We start from the raw sequence: 12610 nt of genomic DNA, 5'->3' as shown, positions 1-12610 counted from the left end.
AACTGCTACACCAAGAAGAAATGCAGATGATAAACGGTTATTCATTGGACAAATACATTATACTAGATCTGATATGTGATATCATTTTCACGCAATTTGTGTGCATAGATCGTGAGAAATCAGTACCCACAACAACCACGTCTGGCCGTAATAACGGCCTTGATACGCCTGGGCACTGAGTCAAACAGAGCTTGAATGGCATGTACAGGTACAGCTGCCCATTCAGCTTCAACACGATGCCACAGTTCATCAAGAGTAGTGACTGGCGTATTGTCGCGAGCCAGTTGCTCGGCCACCATTGACCAGACGTTTTCAATTGGTGAGAGATCTGGAGAATGTGCTGGCCAGGGCATCAGTCGAACATTTTCTGTATCCAGAAAGGCCCGTACAGGACCTGCAACATGCGGTCGTGCATTATCCTGCTGAAATGTATGGTTTCGCAGGGATCGAATGAAGGGTAGAGCCACGGGTCGTGACACATCTGAAATCTGACGTCCACTGTTCAAAGTGCCGTCAATGCTAACAAGAGGTGACCGAGACGTGTAACCGAAGGCACCCCATACTATCACGCCGGGTGATACGCCAGTATGGCGATGACGAATACACGCTTCCAATGTGTGTTCACCGCGATGTCGCCAAACACGGATGCTACCATCATGATACTGTAAATACAACTTGGATTCATCCGAAAAAATGACCATTCGTCTAGACAGGTTTGTCGTTGAGTACACCATCACAGGCGCTCCAGACTGTGATGCAGCGTCAAGGGTAACCGCAGCCGTGGTCTCCGAGCTGATAGTCCATGCAGCTGCAGACATCGTCGAACTGTTCGTGCAGATGGTTGTTGTCTTGCCAACGTCACCATTTGTTGACTCAGGGATCGGGACATGGCTGCACCATCCGTTACAGTCATGCGGATAAGACGCCTGTCATGTCGACTGCTAGTGATACGAGGCCGTTGGGATACACCACGATGTTCCGTATTACCCTCCTGAACCCACCGATTCCATATTCTGCTAACAGTCATTGGATCTCGACCAACGCGAGCGGCAATGTCTCGACACGATAAACCGCAATCGCGATAGGCTACAATCCGACCGTTATCAAAGTCGGAAACGTGATGGTACGCATTTCTCCTCCTTACACGAGGCATCGCAACGACGTTTCACCAGGCAACGCCGGTCAACTGCTGTTTGTGTATGAGAAATCGGTTGGAAACTTTCCTCATGTCAGCACGTTGTTGGTGTCGCCATCGGCGTCAATCTTCTGTGAATGCTCTGAAAAGCTAATCATTTGCATACCACAGCATCTTCTTCCTGTCGGTTAAATTTCGCGTCTGTAGCACGTCATCTTCGTGGTGTAGCAATTTTAATGGCCAATAGTGTAGATTTATTCCTTTTTGATTATGTTTATGTCGAAATATAACTTTTTGCAATCGGTTATGTTTATTTCCTGACTTGAAATGTTTAGCAACTGAAATCTCCATTTCTTGAATTGCTATGGGCCAAGGAGACAAAGAATAATGAAGAGAAAAGTTAACTGTTACTTGGTGATTAGTCTGGCTTTAGGGAATCTAAAGCCACCTGAAAGGTAGTCCTAACTTTAACTTCATTATGGAACCAAGACTTTAAAAAGGGAAAAACGCTTTCATACATTTGTTGATCCAGCAAAAACAGTTGTAATCGTAATTTGCTGCAAGATGTTAGAAACCCTCACAAACATTGGTAAAAAGTACACTATACGGAAAGAGAAGTAATACGCAGTAGGTAAAAGAACGTGGAATGAGCAATAAGTAGTATGAGAAGAAGATAAGTGCTCAGATGAAAACGGGTGTCGGGCAAAGATGCAGACTTTCTGCTCCTACGTTCAATAACTGCATCGCAAAAGCTGTTGAGGAAAGGCTCAGAACGCGGCTTATGATTGAGAGTGTTATAATAACTGTAATTTTAATTTAATCCTAAGAAAATACATAGTATACACATAACAAAACACAATATTTTTACCAGTCAACATTTAAATTTGACAGTGAAGTCACAGCGTTATGGCCATTTCATGCAGGTCTTTGAGATCTCCTTCAATTTCATGGAGAGGACTTTTTGAAAGTTACACGGTGGATTTAGATTAATGGTGGTTCTTCAGTACTACTCATTTTAGTTTGCTGTCCTCTTTATTTCGTATGGGAATTCATATTCAGTTTCTCAGGACGTTTTACTCGTAATGAACGTTCCGTTCCGTTTATTAATTTTCCACCTCTCTATTAACAAAATTCGGTAAATAAATATGCAACAACTTGAGATTGTAAAAAAAGACAATTAAACAACCGAGACTGTTGTAGAATCAACAAACAGAAAGATGAAAAGCGTCATCACAGATTGGAGCTCACAGCTGGCACAGGGATATCTATTATCGTATCGACTGTTTTTGAGCTATGGGCATGGGTTCAGTAGTAGAGATTTGTTCCACAGTAGCGAAGCTGAACAAGTCCACTTTCAATGTTATCAGGACGATTTTCGCTTTTGACTTTCGACTGGGTCGGTTCCGGACCAAGGTACCTTACCTCAAATTTACGCTTCACCAACATCCCTGAAATTTTGTAAGACGCTTTGCATAAGTGGAACAGTTTGAGGAAAATGTTATAGGAAAATAGAAGACGTATGTGAAGATGAGCAGGAGCATACGGTATGATACTATAGACAATTCGATAGAGCACTTAGCAACTAAACGGAAGGAAGGTCCCTGGATAGTCAAAAATCCCAAACAGTTATTGAGATCTTCGTGAGACCTAGTCATGACAAAATCATTTCAAATGAAAGACGAGAAATATCCTAATACTTTAAGAAGAGGGTAATAATCTCAACTGCAATAAAAAGCAAGTGTCGAGGGTGTAAATATTGCGGAATTGCCAGTTTAATAAGTCATAGATGCAAAATACTGACATGAACCATTTACACAAAAATGGTAAAACAGATGGAGGCTAACATTCGAGAAGATCAGATTGGGTTCCGTAAAAATGTTGGAACATGCGAGACAACACCGACCCTACTTATCGTGGAAATCAGGTCGAAGAAGCAAACAACGTTCATAGCATTTACAGGTTTTGAGAATGCGCTTAGCGATGTGGACAGGATCACATTCATTAAAATTTTGGTGGAAGTAGGGACAAAGTACAAGGACTGAAATGTTACATCTAAATTCTGCAGAAACCAGGCTACAGTTACAAAAGTCGAAGGACAAGAAAGGGAAGCCACAGGCCAGAAGGGAAAAAGACGGAACTGTAGTCTACCCCCAATATGTTTCAGTTTGTACACTTAGCAAGCCATGAAAGAAAACCAAAGGAAATTAGGAAAGTCAATGAAAATTGTGGAAGGAGAAATAAGAAACTTATTGGTTAACCTATGAGATAACAATTCCGTCAGTGATGGGTAAGGAATTGGATGAGCTATTGAACGGTATCGATAGAGTACTGATAAGAGATTATAGCATAAACTTTATTAAAAGTGGAACAAAGGTGTGGAATGTAGTTCCAGTAAATCAGGCGGCATTGAGAGAATTAGATTAGGAAGTGAGTTGCAGGTGATATTTGTTATTTGAACAACAAACTAGCTGATGACGGCTGAAGGAGGGAAGATAAGAAATGCAGAATGGAAATAGCAAGAAAAGTCTTTCTGAAGAAGAGGAATTTGTTAACATGTAATTCAAATTAAATTGTTATGAAGTATTTTCTGAAGGTACTCGACTGGAGAGTAGCCTCGTGTGTAAGTGAAACGTGAACGATTGGCACTTCAAAGAAGGCGAAAATAGGAGCTTTGGAAATGTGATGATATAGAAGAATGTTGGAGATTAAATAGGAAGATGTAACAATAAATTATGAGTTTCTGAACAGAACTGGGGTAAAAAGAGATTTGTGGAGCTACTTGAGTGTAAGAAGGTATCGGTTAATAGGGAATCGTCGATTTCGTACTGGAGGGAAAGGTAGGGGTGGGAGGCGGTAAAAGTTGTAGGTAGAGACAAATGCGTGAATACGTTAAGCAGGTTCAAATGGGTGGATAGGGCTAGTAATGCAGAGGTGAAGAGGCCTGTACAGGATGAACTGGCTTGGAGAGGTGTGTCAAACCAGTCTTTGGACTGAAATACGAAAGAACAACAGAAGGTGACGAACACAAGAGAGAAGGGGAAGTTTTTGAGGTGAAGGAAGACGTCAGTTAAGAAGGAACTTAATTTCATTTATACATATCTGAAGACGCAATGCATCAAATGTACACCGATCTTATTTCTTGGGTGTTAGCGAGTTGAAATTTTTTCTATGTTGAAGGAAGTATTACTAGCACACAAAAATTCTTCAGTATGTCACTTGGAAGAGGGAGAAGATGGAGGCATTGATAAAAATACCTAGCGCTAAACTGAAGTTCCATCATATGTATTGAAAAGTCGAATTAAGAAGTCAGTGGCTGAACAGGTGAAACTACTAGGTGGTGGAGGTCAATCAAGTAAGGCTCATTAGAAGGTAAAATATAACGTATCAAGATAAAATAAAAAGAGGTGGTCTTAGAGCAGTTTTTTTGTTTCTATTTTACATGTTCATGTGATGATTACCTAAAGTAACGTTTAGGTACAAGAAGATGTGTCTAGTGAGACTGGAGCCGACTGACTCAGGGCGCCCTGCTACCATTTGTTGAGCGTTATACACAGAAGGGTGGTGTACCTGTTGAAGTCGAATGCCAGATGCAGCAGAGGAATGTCACTGACTGAAGCGAGGGATAAGTGGATCACATGCTTGCGGCGAGCGAACGCTAACTGCTGAAGTGTGACAACGTCAGTGCGTGTTAAACAAGTAATGGAGAATCGATAGACTAATAGTGGCGATTGACATTGCTCTAGCACCACTGTGTGGGTCGATGTAGCGTCAGTTCGGGTACGAATGAAGATTAATTCAGATTAAATTAACTGTCAGACATTTTCATAAAGGTACTTAGACATTCTTAAGATATCAGGGGTGACGGAAATATTTATCTCTTGTAATTACTATTTGTTTACTCGACAGTACTTTTTGTTTTGTTGATTCAGTATGTTTCCACTGTCAAGATTTTGCATATGTATTTACCAATTATTGCTAATACAAACGTGAAATGTGAGGGGATTTTTTGTGTTTGTATGAAATTTTATTGGTATATGAATTCCTTTTAATTTACTTTTATGTAACGTTAATGTACTGAATATATGTAATCAAATGTTATGAGCGTAATCTCACAATTAATATCTTTGTTTTGTAATTGAGGTAAGACAGGTGAGACAGTTGGTGAACACAGGTTGATGAAAACATGTTAGTGAAGGAATTGCACATGTGATGAGGGAGGAAGAAATATTTCTAAGCAACCTTTAGACTGTGGTATGTCGAGCAGAATGCGGAAAAAAATATTGTAACGGGAAGGAAATGATGGAATTTTATTTTGAGAATTTGATAGTGTAATGAAAAGTGTAAAAGTCAACAAGCAGACATTGTCATTAGTCTAAACAGGATAACAGGAAAGCCAAACAAGATATGCAAAAACCCACTGCTATTAAAAATGGTACGGCAGCAGAACGAAAAGTTGTATGAAAACAAATCCATAGTAACAAAGGTTCATAAGCGAAACTCGTTTGTGTTAATTGACAATTGTGATTATATTACCATAACCATCGAATTTCTCATAGGTAGTGGTATTACCAAGAGTAAATACCACCCAGTGCAAAACTTTAATGCAGTACAGAAAACATACTTAAGGACGAGTTTTTTTCTATATCCAACAAAGAGAGGTACGGTAAGAGTAGCAGTAATGAACCAAGTATACCTACACTTAAATGAAAGATGAAGTAGCACAGAGAGTCTCATCCGGTGCTTTCAGTTGTAAACAGTCGTGCTGCACCCATCTATACATTGAACAGGTATCTGAATAAAAGACTCAGAGATGCTTACACTTTTGAGAGATGCTTTTCTTTGACATGCTCTCATTATTTTGTAGAAAAGACAAAATATTTAGTCCTTCCAGAAGATGCTTACTTATCCTCTTTGGATGTCATTTATTTATATACTAGTATACCAGTTTCTGAAGCCATTGGTGTTAACAAGTGGAATTTGTTAAAACATAAAAAAAATTGCCAAGGCGAGATAATAGAGCTGGTCGAAATGTTAGAGTTTTATTTACTTTTAACTACTTTGCATGTAATGGTAAATAGTATCATCAATCAGTGGACCTCACTAAGGGAAACAGTTTATCGAGCACAAGAGCCCAGATTTTCTTGGATCACTTAGAAATCAGTTTCATTGTCAAACACCCAGAAATCTGGAATAACATTCTCACTTATAGTAGGGATGTGGATGACACCTTCATAGTAGTAAATGGCAATCAGGAAACAATTAAATAGGTGACTGTGAAATTTAAAAGTATGCAGCCCAAGGTAGACTTTACAGGTGAGCATGAAACTCAACAAGCAATAAATTCTCTTGATTTAAATACAAATGACTCCACTGACAAGACGTTTGGCTGTTATACCAGCGGACACATGCCACTGAAAAGAGCATAAATAGGCTTATTTTCGAGTTATGCTAAATAGGTTAATAAAGCTGCCTTTCAATGAGAATGGCATAAAATAACTGAATATTTTAGAACAGATAGCAAGATCGAATGGTTACAATGCCGAAGTTAGGTCTCTATATAGTAAGCTTATAAATAACAAAAGTACTCAGAGTACTGAGGATAAGTATGAAATTCAACGGAACATTCACTGAATGGGTAGTAGGCAGATTCAAGAAACATAATATCAGATCAGGGAATAAAACGAACAGTAACTTACAGAACAAATTGCTACACTTGACTGAGCCCAGGTGTAATACATATTATGATGTATCATGCAGCGTAACTTGCTGTGACAGTGCGAGAGAGAGACAAAGATATTGTTTATTACTCTGTGGCGGACAGCGCTCACATAATTATTCTTAGGATATAGTTTTTGTTTTGTTCTTGTTAAGAGTAATTTTAGTAGAGGAGAGCCATTCTTGTGATGTAAAAAATCGACGCCATTGCGAGTTTTTGATTCACATTGTAAAATATAAGTGCATATGGAAGGAAATCAGTTAATAGAACAATAAAATATTGTTCATTTCAAGAAGGTACGTCTTATTATACACCCAGCGATGTACTGCTATTGTGATTTACTAATAAACACCAGTTGAGAACAGTTCCGACGGGAGCGTTCAGTTCTAGTGAAATAGTTCGATGTTTTCTTCGGAAAAGAAGTCACTTCATGGATCATTCAAATCCACAATAGTAACTGGACATTTCTCAGAACTGAAAGCAATCTGATTGCTATGCAAAAGAGCCCCGAAGAATATTTCTCCGTATTTTGGTTACCACTTTCAGCTCAACACGGTATCTGCAGCATCTGGAGCAGATTTCTACAACAGCGGAAGCGTGTAATCGCCATCAGTTTCACACACCGCCCTGTGTACGCTGTATGTATTTACCCACAACAGTGAACATACAGTTACTCACACAAATAGAAAGACAATACTAGGTGGTGTGGGGAAACATTTCAGTATAATGGCCCTGTAGAGCTAAACAGTAATTAGCCTAGTAATAAGAGGAGTCGTTATAAATGTCTACCGTTAGACAGGACACGATCCTGATACAACACTCATAGTGAACCTGCAATATAAATATGTTAGTAATTTAGTAAGTAATGTTTCATTGTGTGTATATATGTCTAGTCTTATAGAGTAACTACATTATGGTCCTTTTGTATGTTTCATGCTAACGCTAACGTGCGGGAGTATCTTGTGAAGAGAACGAGTGCGCCGTCCCAGCAGCCGAGCAGAAACTTCAAAAAGGCCAGAACATTTGAATTACTAGCTTTCTTGAGCATTTATGCATTGTAGTGACCCTTCATGTAGAAATTTTCTAAGTATAAATAGAGTTGCTATATTACTTTTACTAGAATTCCAGTATTTCAGTAGATATAGTAAGACAACATTTTATGTGTTATCTATGCACTGTTTTTGTGTCACATTGTAAAGTGTACATTAACAGCATTAGGACATTAACGTTTTTGCGTGTGTAAAAGTTTAATAGTCACTTTTGTGGGACTTATTTAGAGGAGAAACTGTCAATTGCTCATTTACATGGTGATAACTAGATCTATGTTCAAAGCCAAAAAGCAAGCACGCATCACAATGCCACAAAATCAATTAAATAGTGTGAATGCATCGTCAACTAGTGCCACAGAATTTAATACCGCTGTAGTTAGCGATATGTCGATTACGGCTGAGCAACCAGCAATAATTAATGCGCTCATGCCGTCGACACAAACGGTTGCTAGTTCCGACATTCATATGTCGAAAGAAGTCCAGAGAAATATGCAGCAACCAACAAACAACATGAATTTCATCTCTGACACAGACGCGTGCGTAAACGAAATGACTGTACCGAAAATTGTGTCGGTACAATCCTCATTAAGCCCAGTGCAATCGCCAATTGCTGAGAATACCGATTTGTTATCCCAGCTGATGTCAAGTTTGACTGTCATAACACAAGGGATTAAAGCATTGGAAACATCGCAATCTAATCTTGCAACGGCACAATCCACGTTTGCAAACGACATGAATCGTAGATTCCAGGCATTGGAGAGTGCGCAATTTAATTTGGCTCAGGAGCAATCTAATAAACTAAAAGAAATAAATGATAAGATTACTGAAAAATTCCAGAGTTTGGAAACAAAGCAAAGTCACTTGATTACCAGTCAGGCACAACTCATAGTTACACAAGAACAACAGTATCAGGAATTAACAAACAAATACAAAGACATCTTATGTCGTCAAGATACACTAAATCATCAAGTGCAGGAAGTTATTCATGTACAGAACACTATTGCGCAAGACGTGAATACAATTAAGCACGATAACGAGCAAGCTGTCATTGAGCTTACTCGGAGGATAGACACTCTCAGTCTCGAAGGCGAGAAACACATAGAGAAACTTTTCAATGAACATAAGATCGCATTTTCTAAGGACATTGAAGATTGGGCGAAAGAGCAAACCGAGACAGTGCGAAATTATGTTGACAAAACCTTGAAAGAAACGGTTTCTAACGTGCAAGTTAACAACGAAGCTGCACAAGAACAACTTAAAGCAGAAGTTAAAGAGATTAAGGAGAATATAGGAGATGAATTTCCTGCTTGGAAAGCAAAGATAGAAAATACATTAAAAGCATGCCAGCAGAGTCTAGTTAATACTAGAGGGGCACATACTACTTGCAGTTTATCAAAAGCAGACATTATTCCTGATGAAACCAGTGAAACCGAATCCATGCAACAATATCCATGTATTGGTGCATATTTACGTGATCAACCAGAAACAAATTATCGAGATTATCATTCACCGCGTAGTAGCCACCAGAATACACCTGTGACTATGAATGAAGAAAAAATGCTTAAATATCGTCAATTCCAGATATTTATTCCCGAAAGGAAGTCGATTAATCCCGTGTTATTTATCAAGCAATTTAAAGGGATATTGCCGCGAATGTGGACTGAGCAACAAAAAATTATGTACGTTGCAGGATTCATACATGGAGATGGATCGATGTGGGCGTCAGAAGCATCCGATTGGTGTCAAGATTATGACCAATTTGAACGCGCTTTCTTGCACAAATACTGGAATAAAGGTGTACAAGAAAGACTACGTAAGGAAGTTTTTGACCCACAACCTTTTTCTTTCAAAAATGGATCTTTAAGAAAGTATTTCGAGAAGTATATAAATAAAAGTAAATACTGGAATGAACCAATCCCGACGCAGGATATCATTCGAATATTAAAGGGCAAACTTCCACTTGAAGTTAAGGAAAAACTTCTACATGTGCCTGAACAACATGTGGAAGATTTTCTAGCCACATTGGATTCAATAGACATTCTGTTCGAAGAATCTCGTATGCGCTATAACCAACCAAGTTACCAACCTAACAAATACAATAGTAACAACAAACAGTATGGAAACAAACCTTTTGCACACAATTCACCAAACCCACAGGTGAATTATTTCCAGAAAAACGTGAAATTTGGTAACGAAAATCCCGACCAGTGTAATCACGACCAACAATGTGAACAAACATATAAACGGAAATGGAGGAAGAATAATAAGAAGAGGAAAGGATACTATCAAGAAGGGAATTATCAGCAAAAACGCCGATATCAGCAACCAACCCATGAATATCACAACCAACCACAAACTTCAGGTTGGGTACCAAATGATAATGCAAATGAATGGAGAAATCAACCACCAATAATAACCGACGTAACGGAGCAGACATCTACTAATAATGGACAATCGTCAAACTAAACTCAACTGTCAGAAGCCCCGACGGTGCAGTCGAGGAAGTTTTCAGGGGCGAAAATTCAAGCGTCACTTTCTTTCGGTACAATGATGGCAAATTATTAATAGAAGAACTTCAGCAGGATATGATGCCTTGTCAAGAGGAACATATCACTGAACCTGTTGCGAAAATTCAGGCGGCGATTGAAGGCATTACTGTGCAAGTTACTTTAGATACAGGAGCAGCAGTAAATGTCATTTCTGAGAAGTTATTTCAAAGAATACTTCAGAAAGCAGATCCACCGATTTTTCCTGTTCAATGTTGTAGAATTGTAGGTCCTACTGGTCATAAGTCTTCTCAGGTTAAAGTGCAGACTCAACTCCAGTTAGATATAGGAAATGTAGCTATAAATTGCACGTTCCTTGTAATAAAAAAATTGGTTGAGGACTGTATCCTGGGTATAGATGAATTTAGAGAGAGAAATTGGCATATCGATTTTTCTCTAGGCCGTGCCAGTTTTACAACAATGGATCAGAAACATCAAGTGAATCTTCTCAGGGAATATAGTACCCATGGAAAGTATTGTCATGGACGAAAGCTGCAAATAAAGTGGATACATAGCAAACCTGTAAGGTATTACAAAATTAATTACTTGCAACCAGTTTTAAACCCTGAAGATATGGTATATGAAAAGGTACAAGAACCTGAATATTTGCAACAACATCAAAGAAAGCAATTATATGATCTTCTACAGGAATATCATGAAGTCTTTCAAGAAAGACCTGGTGTAATCAAGGGATACACATGCCATTTAGATGTGATACCACACCAAGTTTTCTGCCGTATTTTTTATCCAGTACCGTGGCACCAACGAAAGGCAGTTGATGCGGAAATCCACCAGATGCTTGAATGGGATCTGATCGAACCTTCGACGAGTCCATACTGTAGTCCGCTTCATGTTGTCTCGAAAAAGGGAGGAAAAGTTCGTCTCGTGCTAGACGCACGGCAGATAAATAAGATTATCATGCCCGTGCGAACTCACCCGGAAAACATCGATGAGCTAATTCAAAAGTTCGAGGGGATGAAATACTTAACAAATATTGATTTGAGAAGTTCATTTTGGCAGGTGGCTCTAGACGAACCATCAAAAAAGTACACCGCATTTGTACATGCAGGTAGAAGCTATCAATTTAAGGTTTTACCTTTTGGGCTAAATGTGAGCTCAGGAGTTTTTATAAATGCTCTAGATCATGCATTGGGACCTGCACTTCGAAGCAATTTAACTTTATTTGTGGACGACATGCTCATAGCTACGAGCACATGGGAGGAGCACGTTGATTTATTGAGAAGAGTGTTAGAACGTTTCAAGGAAGCAGGCATAACCGCAAATCTGCAAAAGTCACATTTTGCTCGAGATAAAATCAAATTTTTGGGTCATCTTATAAATGAAAAAGGCATCTTACCGGACTCCGAGAAACTAAAGCCAATCAAAAACTTTGCAGTTCCAACAACAAAAAGACAGTTAAAGGGCTTCCTCGGAGTTGTCTCTTTTTTCAGGCGTTTCATTCACGACCACTCTATTAGTGCAGAACCGTTGTACAGCTTGTTGCGCAAAAATACTCCGTGGGTGTGGATGCAACAATGTCAGAATACATTTGAAGCAATAAAACATGCCTTAGTCAATTCACAAATATTATATCATCCGGATATGAGCCAAGAATTCGGTTTAATGGCAGATGCTTCAGAAATTGGAATAGGTTCATGCCTCTTCCAAGTAAAGATGATAGATAGGAAATCAACTTTCTGTCCAATAGCTTTTGCTAGCCGACTCTTAACTGCTTGTGAAAGAACATATACGACTACCGAAAGGGAAGCATTGGCCGTAGTCTGGTCATTTAAGAAATTTTACTATTACTTATATGGAGCGAAGACAACAGTATACTGTGACCACAAAGCGTTAAGTTTTTTGCAAACATGTAAATTATTACATCCAAGATTAGCAAGATGGACGCTCTCACTCCAAGAGTTTCAATTTGAAATTAAATACCTAAGCGGACAGGATAATTTCATTGCTGATGCACTGTCTAGAATTCCAGATGGAGATTTGTCAACTATCAACATCACCGGCAATCCGTCCGAATTTAATGTTCTTATAATGACTGATAGAATATATAGGAAACATTTTCTTGACATGTGGAAGAACATGGAAAAACTACAGAATGAAGATCCTCGTTGGCATTCAATAAAGGAAACTTTAGCAAAGCCTGGAA

This window comes from Schistocerca americana, chromosome 7 (genome assembly GCF_021461395.2).
Source record: "Schistocerca americana isolate TAMUIC-IGC-003095 chromosome 7, iqSchAmer2.1, whole genome shotgun sequence".
Lineage (NCBI taxonomy): Eukaryota > Metazoa > Arthropoda > Insecta > Orthoptera > Acrididae > Schistocerca > Schistocerca americana.
Note: the sequence above shows the minus strand (reverse complement) of the source record.